This window comes from Protopterus annectens, chromosome 8.part0 (genome assembly GCF_019279795.1).
Source record: "Protopterus annectens isolate FY-2018-M chromosome 8.part0, PAN1.0, whole genome shotgun sequence".
In the NCBI taxonomy this organism is placed as follows: Eukaryota; Metazoa; Chordata; order Ceratodontiformes; family Protopteridae; genus Protopterus; species Protopterus annectens.
This window is the reverse complement of record NC_056741.1, coordinates 1,914,470,136-1,914,486,454: the sequence shown is the minus strand read 5'-3', so window position 1 is coordinate 1,914,486,454 and position 16,319 is coordinate 1,914,470,136. Positions and strand designations below refer to the sequence as shown.

Genomic DNA, 16,319 nt, shown 5'->3' with positions numbered 1-16,319 from the left:
GAATTCAATCAGGCCCGTTTGCTCTCCAGATGAGGTAGGGATGAGGCACCCAGAAAAATAAGAACAGGATAGCAGAAAAAAAGTGTCTAATTCATTGTTTTAACAGTGTTAGACTTCATCAGAACTATAACCAGACATACTCAAACCTTGATATATAAAAAACAGACCAAGCTTGTTTCCATAAATAAAATCAATTTAATAACGATTTCTCAAAAAAAACATATAAAGGTAAACAATTAGTTGATTTTTAAAGACAAAACTTTTAACTATGTATACTAGTAAAATTATTAAAACTTGCTGGTTTTAATGCATTTAACCTTAATTGATAGCATGTTTACTTTAATTTTAAAGAGTTGTTAATATCACCTCCCCTCACAGAAAAGTGGATAGAATCAGAATTTCTGCTGGTACAATGCATTATCTAATTTTAATTTTTATATCACTAATATGTTTCTTTATATATATCCTTAAACTCCTAATTGTTTTACCAACATAAAACGAAAACCAGGTTTGGCAAGTAGCTAAATAAACCACCCCAGAAGCACAGGCAAATCAGCCTATAGGCTGAATACCACCATCAACAACCTTTCATCAAAAAAGTTGCGTCTTACCATAACGTTCCATCTGTGTTGTTGATCTTCATTCATTCATTACTGATGGGTTATCGTTCCGTCCTCGGAACTGAGCTGGCTAATATCAAGCTTGTGTCAGCCAAAAACTCTCGAGCCAAGGTCCTACCCAGAATGCTCTGCTCCCTGTTACCTCAGATCGAGTCTGCAAGTTGATATATAAAAGTAGAGGCGACCTCTGGTCATAACAGACCTACCAGAAAGGAGTACATAAGATCAACCAAGAACCTCCGGATGGGGGGAGGAGGGTGGGAAGTAATGAATGAATGAAGATCAACAACACAGATGGAATGTTATGGTAAGACAATTTCCCTGACGAAGGATGGAATGAAATGCTTGCAATGTAGTAGCACCGCCCTCAGTTCCTGGACACTGATATGCAAAAGGACCTCTGTCTCCGACCAGGTGCCTTGGACTGAGTTTCCCTGAAATGGACCCCCCACCCCATCAGGGAGGCGTCCGTGGTCACAGTGGCTATTGGTTGATGTGAGGTGAAAGGGTGAGACCATTGTTGGGGATTTTGAGACGTCCACAGTAAATCTTGCTTGCATCTCTGAGTCACACTTATTTGAAAAGACAAAGGGTGTTGTAGAGAGTACCACTGAGTGAGAAGTAGCCACTGAAGAAGTCTCATGTGAAATCTGGCTAGGGGAACAATGGTAATTGAAGCTGCCACTGACCCCAATAGCTGAAGTACAGATCAAGCTGGGGATTTGTGGTGACAGAGCAGTGGTTGAACTTGTCTTATTTTCTGAAGTCTGTGTTCTGGAAGGGATGCTGTGCAATTTCTCGTGTCCTGGATTTCTCCCAGTTTATAGTGATTCCCAGGCTTCGAGCTGTTAAGAGAGTATACTGCAGGGCTTCTTCCAGTGAATGCTTGGTGGTGGTGGTAAGGAGCCAGTCGTCTAGATATGGAAACGCCTGGAATCCTTGAAGTCGCAAGTGAGCGATAACCACTGTCATGCATTTTGTGAACACTCTGGGGGCTGTAGAGAGACCGAAGGGAAGGGCTTGAAACTGGTTGTGACTGGCTCCTATACGGAAGTGGATGTATCTTCTTGAGTGTTTGTCCATTTTTATGAGGTAATTCGCACCTTGAAGATCTAAAGAGCACATCCAATCATCTTCTTCCAGAAGAGAAAGGATAGACTGAACCACGACCATCCGGAATTTCTCTGTTCTTACAAATTTGTTTAGTGTACTGAGATCCAGAATTGGTCTCCAGTCCCCTGTTTTTTTGGCACTAAAAAGAACCTAGAGTAAAATCTGGATACTATCTGGTCTGGGGGGACTGCCTGGATGACCTTTTTTGTAGCAGATTTTTGATTTCGTGTGCTGCTGTTTCTCTTTGACTGGGTGGGATGTCAGGTAACACTCTTGATGAGACTGGGCAAAGATGGAAGGGGATGTGATAGCCTCTGGATATAATCCGTTGTACCCAAGAGTCGGTTATGTTTTGCCAGGCAGCAGGGTACATAGAGAAATGACCCCCGACAGCTTTCAGAGGTGAGCAGTTGGGCAACGCTTCAGGAGCACTGATAGGGTTGGCCAGAGAAAGAATCTCTGGAACCCTAGTTTCATGGACCTCCTCTTCCATTGGAGTTTCCCCCTCTTCCTCTAGGGTAAAACTTGGCACGTGCATCCCGGAAAATCCCTGTGATTTCTTGTGCCAAATCTTTCTGCTCCTCTGATTTCTAGAGTAGAATCACTGAGGGGTGGAGCATCTGACACCAACAGTAGACAAGGTCTTGCCATCTTGTTCGCACCATGACAGCGTATCCTTGACTTTAGGGCCTAACAAAGAAGTGGCCTCTATAGGGGCATTCATGAAGGAAGCCTTAAAGTAGTCCACAAAGTCACAAAGGTGCATCCAAGCATGTCGCCTGGCGACAATACCTGCGCCTGCCGCTTTAGCCGCCCCTTCCATTGCGTGATAAATAAGATGCATGGAAGAGTTGGAAATGGACTCTAGAGTGGCTGAGAAGCTACATTATCACGAACTTTGTCAGAAACAGCTCCTGCCAAGGTTTCAGAGAGCTGGTTGATAATATCTCGCTGAAGCCTGGTAAAATGTGCCTTATGACAAAGGTTGATGAAGCAAACACATGCTTCCCTAATCTGTCAATCACCTAGGACTCCTTGTTGGGTGGATGGACCGTTTGGCTCTCTTCTGCCAAATCCTTCTTAGTAGCAGCTGCCGCCACCATAGCATCTACTGGGAGACCATGTGACCAGTGGGGGTGATAATATTTTATCTGGCCTCTTAGGTATCGCTTCCATGGTATCAGCAGCCTTCCGTGCACACTGCACGATGAGCTGGACGAGCACATCGGCAGGTGGGGTGACCCAGGAGGTAGGGAGCCAGGCACAAAAAGCCTGCAAGAATATGGATTCCTCAGAGGAAGGATTAGAGGGCTTCCAGTCACCCCTCTAAGGATTTTGAGGATATCACCAAAGGACACCTCATCAGAGGATGACTGTGGGGACCCTTCCCAGTCATCAAAATCCGTATCTTCAGTCAATGACTCCTCAATAGAGTCCATGTGTTTCCTCTTATATGATGCTTTGTGGGGTGCTTCCTCAGTGGGAGGTTCTGGGGAAGACTGCAAAGAGGGAGTCTCCTGAGGAGGAGAGACCTGAGGCTCTTGTGCCTGGTGTCCAGGAGTTGAAGCTTGCGGCAGTTGCGGCACAGAGGGGGGAGATGACTCCGACAAATGAGCTTTGCCAGCAGAGGCAAGCACCCTCTCCATAACCTGGAAGGCTGGCCTGCCCAAGGAGGAATGGGAGCACGGAACAGAGCACGACAACCTCGGAACCGGGGTCACACCCTGCCCCGATGAGCCCGCCTCCAGACCAGGAGTCTCAAGAGCACTGTGAACCATAAGACAGAGAGCATCCCTGAAAGGTGCCATAGAAAAAAATCAGCGTGGAGCCAGGAATGCCCCCCCCAACAGCACAGCCACTGGCCTGAGAAGAGCCCGATGCCCAGTGCACCAAAGGCCACAAGGATGACTCTGGTTACAAAGTGAGATCCATTACTGGAGTCGGAGAATGGGAAACTGCTGCCAGAGTAATAGGCTTTGAAAATTGAGGGGAAGTCGAAGGAGTAGTATACGTTGGGGTTTGAGGCAAAATACGCTCACCTGAATGAGGGAACATGGACTTCAATGACTGAGAGACCTCTGGCCACAAGCAACTGATCAACAAGCTGCAACACATCTGGTTGACCTCATGGAGAAGGCTAATGGCAATTCTGGCCTTTCCAGGAAAGGACTATACTGACTGCTTGCAAAAGGATCCAGTGAAAGGGAATATTTGGTCCTTGCTAATTCAACAGGTGCAGAACTTGTAGCAGAGGAAGTCTGCACTGAAGAAAACTTTGTGGAAAAAGTCTGCACCGAAGATGTCATAGCCATGGTAGTTGAAAGTGTCTGCACCATAAAGGCAAAGGTCTGCGCCAAAGGGTATGGTGCCGTAGTGTAAAGTATCTGCACTGGCAATAAGGATGGTGCCGAGAAGGACTGCACCAAAGTACATGTTGGTGCTGAAAAAGTCTGCGCTGTGGAGTACAGAAGAGTTATACTTGGAGCCGAAGGTGACTGTACCAACGGTGCTGAATGGGACTGAACCTGTACTGACGGTGCCATTAGCGGTTGTGACAGAACTGTCGGAACCGTGGTTGTCTGCACTGGGAACTCCAGTGCCGATATCAATAAAGGAGACATGGCTGTAGTCAGGATCATTTGTGGCGGTACCAAACCTGGAGCGGGCAGGGTCACAGGTGGCAGTGCAGCAGTAGTAATCAATTTCAACTTCTAGTGAGTCGACTCCCTATGATCTCCAGAGGGAGAAGGGAGTGACTTTGATGAAGAAGAGGAAGAATGCCTCTTGCCGGGTTTAACAGGAGGGGGTGAGCCCTCTGACCCAGAAATAGCCTCAGAGAAAGGAGACTTGAGTAGACCTTTCAAAATTAACTTATTCTTCCTCTCGTTGAGAGTCCTGGTAGAGAAGTTTTTACAGATCCCACACGGAGGGTCTACAGTCAAGTGGGAGACATTAAGACAGTAGACACAAGTCATGGCCATCAGAAAGTGGTAACTTATGGCCGCAATCCTTACACTGCTTGAAACCAATGGAACTTTTTTTATCCGACATTGCTGTTGTGGAGAAGAAGTACAGTAGCAAAAGGAAGAATAATGGCTACCCAAGAAAAGGGTAAAAAGAGAAAAAGAAGGATTACCAATGATGGTAATGGAGAATTACCACAAGATAAGAAAAAAAAGGGTAATACAGGGAAAATACTAAAGGGACAAAGTCTAAAGTGTGCGATAAGGTAGGAAAATATTAGAATAAACTTTTGAGAAAATTTTAGAGTAATAATATATATATATATATATATATATATATATATATATATATATATATATATATATATAAACTGTCAAAAAATTAGACACTTAGCTGGGAGAGTGGCTTGACATGGCTGTTCAGTAATGTGGCAAACAAGATCTGAGGTAACAGGGAGCAGAGCAGTCTGGGTAGGACCTTGGCTTGAGAGTTTTTGGCTGGTGCAAGCTTGATACTGGCCGGCTCGGTTCCGAGGACGGAACCAATAACCTATCAGTAAGGAATTAACGAAGATTAACAACATCAGATTAATATTATTACTACTGTCAATGAACCTACAAAAATACACTGCATGGACAGCAGCCTTCCAGTTTTAAGGCTATGTAAGTGGGTGCATCACTATTTAATAACTGCTTTAAATTTCTAGCTCGCCTATAAGTAAACAAGGGCATTTCTCCAAACATATCTTTAAACTCTATTACAATTTCTAATTATCAGTAATAAAAGTTTATGAACTGGTCACCACTCCCACAAGAGGGAACAACATATTGGACCTGGTCATCACCAACATGGGGACTCTAAGTTCCACACCAGAGGTAAACCCCTCATTGGTAAGATCAGACCATAAACAAATTTCCCTGGACATCCATATCCCGTCCCCACCCCCAGCCAAGGAAATCACTGTAAAGAATTTCTCAAAATCCAACTTTGCACTTCTCAAGACTGAGGTGGAATCCTTCAAAGCCCCAGGGTCACAGGATAATACAGCCCAATCCACAGAATCCTTTACAAATGCATTTTAAGAGCACCTGCAGGAATGCATGGATCGTGCTATCCCAAATAAAACCAAGACTCACTCCTCCAAAAACAGGAGACCGGTCTGGTGGACCCCGGCCATAAATAAGCTATACAACAGAAGGAGGAAGCTACTACATGACAGAGCAAAATCCCAAAAAGGGAAGGCATCTTTGATCAGTATTAGCAAGAAACTTCGATCCCTCATAAAATCATCAAAGGCCAGTTTCGAAAGAAAAATTGCCCTAGACACTAAAGATGATCACAAGGCCTTCTGTAGTTATGTCAGGAACATGGGCGGAAACTCCCAGATATGCTCTGAATTGTTGCATAACGGTACAAAATATACCAAACCTACAGACATAGCCAACATCCTGGCAGACAGATTCAGCGCAAACTTCTCCCCCCCCTTCCCCCCCAAAGGAGCAAATGCCTATCCCAACTGAATGTAACCTCCCTGACATCACAGATGCACAGGTGAAAGCTGCCCTCTCCAAAGCAAAAAACACAGCATCTATGGGACCTGACGGTGTCCCAGGCTGTGTCTTACATGAGCTCCAAGAAGAACTGAACCCTCACATTAAGTCACTGTTCAAACTTAGCCTTACTACAGGATATGTACCCAAAGAATGGCGTACAGCTACAGTGGTCCCACTCCACAAAGGTGGTGCCACAACGGACCCCGGAAACTATCGCCCCATAAGCTTGACTAGTCTGGTCTGTAAAGCTATGGAGCGTATTATCATAGAACTCATAAACAAAGACATTGGGAGCCTCCAGACACTGGACCCTACCCAATTCGGCTTTGTTAAGGGCAGATCTTGCCTCTTAAACCTAGTTGATTTCTTTGAAACGTTACCAAAGCCATAGATGAGGGTAAGGTAGTCCACACAGCCTACCTGGACCTCGCAAAAGCCTTCGACACAATACCCCACTCGGGCATCATAAATAAGCTTAAAAGCTTAAATATCAACCGCTATATCACAAGATGGGTTGCAAACTGGCTCAGAGATAGAACCCACATGGTCAGAATCACAGGTGCCATGTCAGAATCCAAACCAGTTACAAGTGACGTCCCACAGGGCTCAGTTCTGGGACCGCTCTTGTTCGGTATATACTTCTCTGAGGTTCAGGCTAACACGGCGGGATTATGGCTGACAAAGTTCGCAGATGACTGCAAACTGGGGGCCATAATCGAATCTCCAGCTGACACAAGCATCCTCCAAAAGGGTCTCACAGAGATGGATGCTTGGTGCCAGAGCCACGGCCTCAAGCTAAATGCTAAAAAGTGCATAGACATCCCCTTTGGGAAAAACAAGGTGCCCACAAATTATCATATAGGTGGCAATCCATTAAGTACGGAAGAAGTAATTAGAGATTTGGGGACCAACTTAAGATAGTAATCTCTCCTTTGATAATCACGTTGCCAAAGTGGTTAGAAAGACCTTCTATATAGCCCACCTTATCACGAAAGGGTTCACATCTAGATCAAGAGAGGTAATTATGCCCCTCTACTCATCACTCATCAGGTCCATAATTGAATACAATGCCCCTTTTGGGATGTACCTTACCAGACACCTGCAGCAAATGGACAGACCCCAAAAGTACCTCACCAAGAGGATCATGGGCTACAAACAGATGTCCTATGCAGCTCGACTAAAGAAACTCCAGCTCTACTCAGTTGCTTACCGCCTACTCAGAGGCGATTTATGCCTGATGTACAAAGCCATGTCAAACCCACAATTAATGGACATGCTCCACCTCAAAAAATCCAAGTCCCTTAGAGCTACACGCTCTAGGGACCTAAACCTCAGCACAAAAATAAATAGGACATGCTGGAAGGACAGATTCATTTCCCAGAGGCTCCCCTCACTCTGGAATAGAATCCCAATTAGACATAGCCCCTCGCTGACCCTCTTCAAGTGAAATATGGACGCGTGGATGGGAAATCGCAAATTCACCCCTGGGATCTCTTCTGTGTCCCTGCTAGACAGAGGCACAGTAAACTAATCTTAAAAGGGTACCTTCTGTGACCTACTTTACAGAGGCACAGTAGGCTAATCTAATAGGGAGGCGGAAGCCGAATACACTCTGACTAGGCTTATAAATGCCCTAGGGCAGATAGCCTAGTATCTACCTATGAACCTATAATATAAAGTAGTTTGTCCTAATACTATTTCTTACATCATAATGTATAACATTTGTATTAAATATACATTTCTGCAACCTAAAATAGGTACATGCATATTATTACATTGTTGTGCCACTAAAACAAACATGTCATCCAAAATATGTTTGTGAATAACTTGTACTCATAAATAAGTTTAATTAAAATTCAGCCTCTAAGAAAAAAAACACTGTCATAACTACTTAATCGAAGCCTTGATCAACTAGCCATTAACATTTTTGCTTTATAAACAATGGATGTCCATTATGTGATGTAAAATGCGTTTGCATGTGGCACCTCAAGGTGACAGCATAACTTTCTCATTCATTTTCTTTAGATACGACAGCAAGGATCTCATACTTACAGGGCACCAAATCACTCCCTTCTCCAGCATAACTCTTCTGTGTAGTGGATGTAAGTTCTGCAATAACTGCTTCTACAGAGATGCATGCTTGCCTCTGCATTAGTGAATAATCAGCTTCCTGTACCAACATGGTTGCCTCCCCGACTCACAGTGATGCATGGTTAGATACCTCAGACATTTACAAGGATCAACACTACAGCAAATCAGACCCCCCTTTTTCCCCAGGACAAGCAAGCTAATATAAGCCACTTACTACCATCCCCTCTGCCTGGCTTTTAGCTTACTGTGCAGCTAACAAAACATAGGTGAACTTAGGAGTAACCAAAAGGCTTTTAGGATCATAGGAAGTTACTAGGTTAATGGCCCGAGGACCCTTACAAGCCTAGCCAAATTTACCCTTGTTACCACGATCAGCACCTATTGTCCCTGTCCAAGAGGGACACAGGTGGAACCCCCAGGGTGAATTTACGGTTAGCATCCAATCGTCGAGACTACGTTTGAAGAGGGCCAGTAAGGTGCTCTGTTTGACATGAAGTGGGAGTCTATTCTAAAGGTGTGGTAACCTCTGGGAGACAAATCTGGCCCTCCAACAGGTTCTAATGATGTCACATGCCAGGTTTAGAGTCAGAGAGAATAACTTGTGTGCCATTTGACTTGTAGATGTGCAGCATTTCCAATAAAGCAGGGTCAAGCATTTCCAATAAATCAGGGTCAGAGATCACCTTATATGCAAGACAGAGATCACATCTGAGTAGTCTGTATGAAACAGAATAAAGTGACAGTGATTTCAGCTGATCCACATGGGATGAGAGCTGCTGAAGACCTTGAATTTTCCTTGTGAGGAACCTTTGTGGTCTCTCTAATTGCTGCCAGTGGTTTGAAAGGTACATACCAAAAAGGCACTGTACTCAGATATTGGCTTAATAATTGAAGAGTACAGGGAGGTGATAACTTCTCCTTTCCTGGAGGCAATGCCCTTACTTATGAGATGAGCCATACAGAATTGCCCTTCTTACCACTGTGGAAACATGGTGATCAAAGGCAAGGTTGCTGTCAACCCGGGTGCCCAGATCTCTCACCACTGAGTGCATACTAAGGGTAAAGCCATTGATGTGGTAATTTGCAGGAACATCACTCTTACTGAAAGGAATGATGATACATTTGTTGCATCGAGTTTGAGGCCAAGACTTTGGCACCAGTTATTTGCTTGCGCAAGACCTTCTTGAAGGATGCTGACATCGTTTGTAAATTCTATGACTGCACCCAGTTTGAAGTTGTCAGCAAACTTTGCCAGCCACAGTCTCTTGGTTTTAGCTTGTGCTTCAGAGAAATAGATTCCGAACAGTAGAGGTCCCAAGACCAATCCTTGTGGAACACTACTGGTTACGGGTCTGCTGTTGGAGGTGGACTCCCCCATTTTATCTGTATGGGTTTTATCAGTGAGCCAAGTAGGCAAACCACCATCGATACAAGGGTTGACACCTAACTGGGAGAGTTTATCAATGATGCCAGGGTGAAGGATAGTGTCAAATGCCTTGGCTAGGTCTAGGTAGGTTGCATGCACAGACTTCCCTCATCCAGGGCCCTGGTGACTGTCTTGAAGTCCACCAGGTTTAACAGGCATGATCTCCACTTGACAAATCCAAACTGGGTATCATCTAGTGTTTGGAGATTACCTATATCTTTGTTGATAAGGTCCATGATGATTCTCTCCATGGCCGTGCAGTTAAGGCTAGTCAGTCTAATAGGTCTGTAGTTCCCAGGGTCAGTAGAAACACCACCTTTGTGCAAGTGGATAATGGCGGCTGGTTTCCATTCATGTGGGATGAAGCCAGTGCTTAGACTGTGACTAAAAAGAGAACCCAGTGGTGATGCTAATTCTTGTTTGAGCACATGTAGGACACAGCCTGGGATGTTATCAGGTCTCATTGATGCCGTGTTTTTGGCCTTAGACAGGTGTTTACTACCTGCTATTTAGAGATACAAGGCAGGGGACACGTGAGAGGGATGTGAAGAGGTACATGTGATGGAGATAGAGGAGTACTCTTGGGGGTGACACTGAGAATTTATGGTATGTTTCATAAAAGTAATAATGGTGAAGGCACCTATAACACTTCTTCAGATTCTCAGCAATATGCTGGGCACACTACTTGAAGACGTCATATTCAGCAGCAATCCTTTGAACTGAATAAAACTTCAACCATAATTCTTTGATGAATCCTGTGGTGATTTAGAAATCCAGTTCTGGATTCCACAGATCCAACTAAAGATACTGCAGGTGCTTCCCATGTGGGACACTGTGAAGATAGGTGAAGGCTGCCAGCCTAGCCAGAGAGACTTTTGTAGATAATTCTGTCATTTGTAAATATTAATATAAGCCACAGGCTTGTTCTCTTAAATGTGAAAAATGGTGTTAAATGTGGAACTGCAAAAACGTGACAACAGTGCACTCTGCTGTAACAAAGCTGATGAGTCAAGCATTTCATGATTCTTTAATGTCAAAACTTGGAGCCAATATGTCTGGATGAAGGAATTCTGGAATCAGAGAGCTCTGGGCATTTGTCTTGAGAACATCCAACATCACCAGCACTGCTTTGCTCTGTATGCAAGTTTATTTTAGAACTGTGTTTCCTCTTAGATATAGCTAGGAAATAGGAAAATTAGACTAGTTTGTTTTTCTGTGATGTCAGAACTTTTGCTACTGTATTATTTTAGGTATTTCTCTGAAGTCTTGACTGGCACTGTGTAGTAAGAAGTATTGTCTTGTGTTTTTATTATTTATTAATAAATATGTTTAAATCCTTCAACTGTGGCCGTTTTGTGTAGATAATTTAAGCTCTAAGAGTACATTGCATGTATATAGTGATAATGTACAAAGTCACTCCAAACAAGTCTTGACTGTTAGGTTGCACTTACCGTTTGGATAATATTGCACAGTAATAATTGGACACCCTTCATAAGAGCCTTTGAGTAGCTGATAAATATTAGCTGGGTGGTGGCAGTGATTCAAAACGTATAGTCTGGGTAAAAGGGGCACAGCTGGAGAACCTGTGCCAGCCTTCCCCTGGAGTGTCTGTGTGGTTGTATAAACTCTTATCTCAAAGTGTGTGTGTGTGTGTGTGTGTGTGTGTGTGTGTGTGTGTGCGTGTGTCAGATACTTGAGCAGGGACACGAAGCACTGGTTGGACAGAGAGGGTGCTGGAGGTTTTAGCTTGCCCACTAGGCTGAGATCTGGACCCTATAGCTGTGCCAGTTGGGAGTCTTATTGGGGACCTGAAGAGAAAGGGAAAAACCAGCCCCCAGACTGACTGTGATCTGTGTGTGCTCTTAAGGGAAACTGTATTTTACTGTGTTTGTATTTGTTATCATTTCCCTATACGGACGCCCCCTCACTGGTGTTGGTGGTGAGGATTGAGGCTCCTTCATTGCTGGGCCAGTGCACGGGCATCACAGACACCTGTTCTGCTACTGAAGTTTCTTAACATTTTCTTTCTACATTTAGTTTTCAATGATAAAGGCATGACACATCTCACCAAAGCAGGATACCACTATATGGAGGTTGTGAAGCCTGCTATATCAGCTGGTGTAAAGTACCAACCAGCCTGTGATGTCTGCATCCCTTTCCTTCAGGTACACTATCGGCATTTTTTCCAGCATTTCAGTTAATCACACTGGGATCTCTGGCCATGATTCAGCTGACAGTACAGAATTTAGTTTCAGAAAAGGTTTACAATGAAATGTTGTGTTCAGCTGAATGAACGGATATCAGAGCTCATTGCCTCTACAATGGTGACACTGGACTTCGGGAGAGGAGAATATTAACGTTAGCCTAGTGCTACCTCACACCAAGCACTTTAGATGCTTGTTTTCCATACCCAAGTTTCACATCCATAAAAAGTACCTCACTGAGCATTTCAGATAATGCCTGCATTCCATCCAAGTTTCACATCCATGAAAAAGATTTGTAATGATAATCAAAGATTGCACTTGTATGTTAGTGCCCCTTCTTAGGTCAGATTCAGTGAATACATGCAAAAGCTGTTTTCTAAAGGGGCACTAGCGATCTTTATCCCGTGATGAATCTCACCATGTCAATATTGGGGAGGTGGTTACTGAGATAGGGAAAGTGTTGCACTGTTCCAGGCGTTTGTCTCTCAGTGCTAAATTTCAGAAGGAGATCAATTTCAAGGCCTTGAGAAGGCTGACAAAGCAAGCTTGTCCTTCATGAAAGAGGCACAGATTTCAGTAATCTTCTGCAAATGTATCTACTAGCCTGACCTAAATTGGTAGAACACCAAAGAAAGTTTGAGAGGAGGAAGGATGAGGGACAAGGAACCCCTGGAGAATAGTCCTAGCAAAGCCTACTCTAGACCTGGAAAAAGGGTCTAGTCTGTATTGCTGAGTGAAAATCTGTAAAAAGGACGAAATTGCTGCCTCTACCATATCACTAGTGTTCTCCTCTTTCCCAAAAGGCACCGAAGAAGCCATGTACCTAGTAAAATGTGCCTTGGTCTAGCCTGGAATTGATATGTTGTGGAAGGATTAATGCAAAGAAATGTCATGGTACAACCACTTGGAAATGTCTGCATTGACAATGTTAGTCCTTTTCCCTTATCTTCACAATTAATGAATAACTGATCAGAATTTCTGAATGTTTTAGTTCTGTCAAGGTAGCATCACAGTTGTCTGTGGACATCCAGAGCATGAAAAATCCTCTCCCCCTCACTTTTAGGTTCTGGAATGAAAACGGGGACATGGATAGCTTGGTTCAAAGTAAACTTGAATACCATTTTTGGCATAAATGAAGGATTTGTATCTTTGTGTAAAATGAGATAAGGTTGACCTAAGATAAGAGCTTACAACTCTGGCACTCTTCTTGCAGATATCAGAACAATCAACTGCACTGTTTTCCATGTTAAGAACCTCAAATCAGTTTGATGAGCTGGTGCAAGTGTTAATTTTTTTTCCAAGGCACAATTAAGATCTCAGAGAGGATCTACATGCTTTCTAGATGGAGAGGTATACAGAACCCCTTTTAAAAGCAATGTGGCATGGTAGCACATGGAAAAAGGGAGAGCCATTGGCAGCCTTGCTGAAATGGCCAAAAAATGAACTCTGGCAGAGAAATAATAAAGGACAAAGGATAGTAACCTCACAGAAATACTATAGAACCAGACATATCCTAGCCTTAAAAAGTTCATAGTTCTTAATATGGCACCAACTAGAAAATCTTTTCCATTTCCTAATATATGATTTCATAGCATCAGGTTTCTTTGCCTCCTTTAATACCTGGTATACGTCTTCAGAAAATAGGTCCTTAAAAGGTATGACAATTCTATCATTCAAGCAACCAGCTGAAGTTGTTTCAAGTTGGGATGTATCAAACAACTGTCTTTTATGAGCAGATGCAGTGTGTGTATGGAACCATGTGGTAATTGCCCTTTGCCACTTCTAAAAGGATGCAGAACTACTGTTGCTTGGGCCACAAGGGACTCACCATAATGTTTTTTGGAGAGTCCTTATGAATCTTCAGAATGACCCTGGATATCAGTGGAAAGGCACACAAGAAAATTCCTATCCAAGGAAATGAGAGCAAACCTGTCTTCCAGATGTGCTTGCAAGGAGACCTTGTACAGAAGTTGGCAGGTTGCTGTAAATGGAGGTGAGCAGATCTACCTGAGGTGCTTCCCACACGCTAGATCAAATCCTGGAAGACCCCCTGATTCAATTTCCAGTTGTAAGGGTCTGTCTGGTCCAGCTCAGCTCATCTGCCACAAAGTTTTGCTCTGATGGAATGCAAGAAGTCTGTAGAGTGAGGCTGTGCTGAATAATTACATCCCATGGCTAATCTACAAAGACTATGATCTGGACCCCCACTCCACCCCTGTTTATGTACCATATCACTGTGTTGTCATCTCTGGCTACTTGTAGATGTCCTGGGGACCACACAATTCAGACAGGTGAGTGAATTTATTACTGCCAGCATCTTTCTGAAGTTTGTGCATTTTGGTCTTTTTTGTTCAAACAATGCACTTTTACTCCAAAAAAACAAAGCCCCCTCAAGCCACATCTGAGACGTCTGTTTTTCCAGACTACACTGAAGCTGGATGGGAGAATGGAAGACCTGGATTCAAATAAAAATCATCTGTCCATCAAAACAATTCCCTCTTTACAAATTTCAAAACTAGAATTTGAAAGTTGGGGTGGGGGCTTGATATTGGGAACGATAAAGATTTTAAGCCCCACTGAATTTTTCTCATGTGGAGTCTGGCTAAAGAACTTGGGAGAATCACTGATGCCATAAATCCTAATATCCTGAGTGAGAACCAGACACAGAAAAAACTTACACATTTAAAATATGTGGCTAGGTTTACCTTTACATGTGCGTATTGCACAAGGGCAAACGGCAATTTTCCGAAAGGCAGTCTGCTAAGTTTGCAAACGCTGAACGGAAAAAGGTTTGAATGTAGAATGAGCGAATGCACAGTGAGAGTCGCTCATTGCACATTCGACATTCTGGGGTGGATTATACTATAGTGGGGATCGGGAAATTGTTCCTTTCCTCACTGTAGTGCGATCTCAGTGTTAGAATAATAAAGTAGGGGGGTGGGAGGTGCAGGGAGGCTTGCCCTCTTGCTTTACGCTTTGTTTTTTTTTTTTTTTGACATTAATGTTCGAAAAACAATGAATCTGCTTTCAATTTGCTGTCTTTCGAACATTAAGGACCGTCGCCATTTTCACTTTTGTGGTTTCGAGTCGCTCATATGAGCACTCGAACCACTGTGATTCGAGTTTCTAAAGGTAAACCATGTGGCTATAGGAATGTGATGGGGGAATAAGAGTTGTGAAGGGATGGTATCATGCAATCTACAGACCCACAGACTGTTCTGCTCTCTCAACTCTACTTGCCAAATACCAATCCAGCAGGCAACTAAGATCTGAAAATAATCTGCTTCTAAAAGTAGAAAAGCCTGCCTTACCTTCTGGTCAACTCCTCTACTTCTTCACAGTCGCCAAACTATAGAACTCACTTCCACATTCTATAAGAATCACAGGAAGCACCACCACCTTCAAACAAATACTGAAAAATCATCTCAACTCTTCCTGGCTATGTACCTGCTCTATAACCTAACCTCTTCCTTCTCCTTACATGATAACTAAATTCATACTTTTTGCTACTAGTGACTGATACCTTCTCCATATTTATTAATTTTTTTCATCACTTGTTGATACCGGCACAATAATGCAGATTAATAGCTCTCTCCTTATATTTCTCTGATTGAATTCATCTGGCAACCAACTAAATTCTTGCCTGTATATATATATATATATATATATATATATATATATATATATATATATACTGCATATATTACTGTAATCAAACCAACCAGATTCCTGCTTTTATGTATATATTCTGTATATATTACTGTAAATCAAACCAACTAAATTCCTGCTTTTATGTACATATTCTTTATATATTACTGTAATCACTATGTTTAACACTGTTTCTACTTCTGTACCAATTAATGTTTAATTTTTTTCTGTATCTATGTTATTGTCGGAGCTTTTCTCTCTGGGCCTCCATTCTATGGTTTATTTTAGGCCCAGTGGACTTTCCTGGTAAACAAATGCAATAAAAACTTTCTTTGGTGCCTGAAACATTCTTGAATAAAAACCTTTTCTATACGGAAAAGAGAAACAGGTTCTATTACTCCTACAGCCAGGAAATGCTGAATGAGAGGAGGAAAAATGAAGTTTGACCTAGTGGATAAGAAGGAATCCAAAGAAAAGGAAGTAGAGACTCTCACTGGCATCTATCTGTATCCCTGACAAATTAGTCTCAGAACACAGTTGTTTGAGATTATCTGTTGCCAAAGAGAAACAAAGGGCCAGATTTTGAAGAAGACAAAGGACTGCCAGGGCTGTGTGTGTGAGGGGGGGGGGGGGTGTCAGCAGCAGCCTTAGGTTAGCTGGTGCCCTAGGCAAAATGGCTCCACGGTGCCCCCCCCCCCAC

At 43.1% G+C, this 16,319-nt stretch overlaps 1 protein-coding gene across 1 annotated transcript in view; it reads right to left on the bottom strand.

Moving 5' to 3' along the window:
* The window catches only part of BBS2 (Bardet-Biedl syndrome 2), a 1,992,563-nt gene that overhangs the window by 1,506,327 nt on the left and 469,917 nt on the right, over positions 1–16,319 (bottom strand). The window lies entirely within an intron of this gene.